Genomic DNA, 1,424 nt, shown 5'->3' with positions numbered 1-1,424 from the left:
TAGAATCAAAAATAATATGTTATGAGAGGAAATAATAAAACATCTTAAAATAAAAAACATTTAAATACAAACATACACATACTGTACATATGCATTTACTGTACAAACATTCTTATACACATTCTGTTCATATACAAGTACATATACATACATACACTCATGCACATAATCACGTTTCATCAAACATATATCAACGTTGTTGCCCTAGGGTAAACTGGGCAACAACACATGGCACACTGACAAAGCTTAACCTATTGTTTCTATAACAATCTACAATATTAATATAGGTTGCCTCTCTCTCTTCCCCTCCATCTTTTGGTATTCCTTTTTTTTATCTTTCTAGTTATCAATTTGTATACGTATTGTTGCATTTGAACAACTTTATTGTTGATAATAGAGGTAAACCATTGGTTTTGTTCATAATCAATATCACTTTTTCTATTGGTATTTGTATTGCTCCAGTTGTAGTGTAAAAATGCTCACTGTCATTTCTATATTATTATTTATATCACTAACTGTTTCTTTGCTATCACTTTTACGATCATATTTGTACATATTATGTATGTGCTGGTGTTGTTCTATTGTTGTTGTTGTTATTGTTGTATTTGCTGTTGTTGTTTTTGTCTCTGTCTAATCCCCTTCTTATCCCCACAATTTCCCCCTGTCTTCCTTTTTTGTCTTTCTATCCCCTCCTGCTCCGGCCCGGCTGCACCAAATGATAATATAAATACATTTAATAAAGTCACATTCAAATAAGGCAACAAGAGAAGTATCCTACACTTCTCTTTTGTAAAGTAAATCTGAACAGCCGATATGGGCATCTACATCAACTATATGATTTGCCGGAGAAGCTGGACAGGACAAAAAAAAAAAAAAAAACATTTAAATAGAATAGAATGAAAAAGAAAAGATTAGAAAATAATATAAAATAAAAGAATAGAATATAAAATAATACAATAGATTAGAAATGATTTAAAATGGAACAAAAAAGAATATGAACGAATCAAAAAGAAGGAAAAAATAGGAGAAGAGGAAATAATAAAATATGATAGACATTAATACAATAGAAAATAATGGAAAAATAGGATACAAAAAAGAATAGAATAGAATAGAATAGACTAGAAGAGAATAGAATAGAATAGAATAGAATGTTAGTTAGCATGCTAACATTTTATGCTAAGTGTAGTCTTTTAAACCTCAAAATCATGTCTATTGATGCCTGGCGCCATATTAGAATTAACGTTAACATTTCCTATGTATTCATGCTAACGTTAGCATGCTGACATTTTATGCTAACATAATAGCAATAACCTTAACCCAAAATGTGTGTTTTTCGATATTGTCTCGCCATCTTGTAAGCAGGCCCACCCTTCCTGCAATAACCCGCCGACGTCGGCGCGCTAACGTTTTAGGCTAGCTTTCAA

The sequence above is a fragment of the Nerophis ophidion genome, linkage group LG10 (assembly GCF_033978795.1).
Source record: "Nerophis ophidion isolate RoL-2023_Sa linkage group LG10, RoL_Noph_v1.0, whole genome shotgun sequence".
NCBI lineage: Eukaryota > Metazoa > Chordata > Actinopteri > Syngnathiformes > Syngnathidae > Nerophis > Nerophis ophidion.
Note: the sequence above shows the minus strand (reverse complement) of the source record.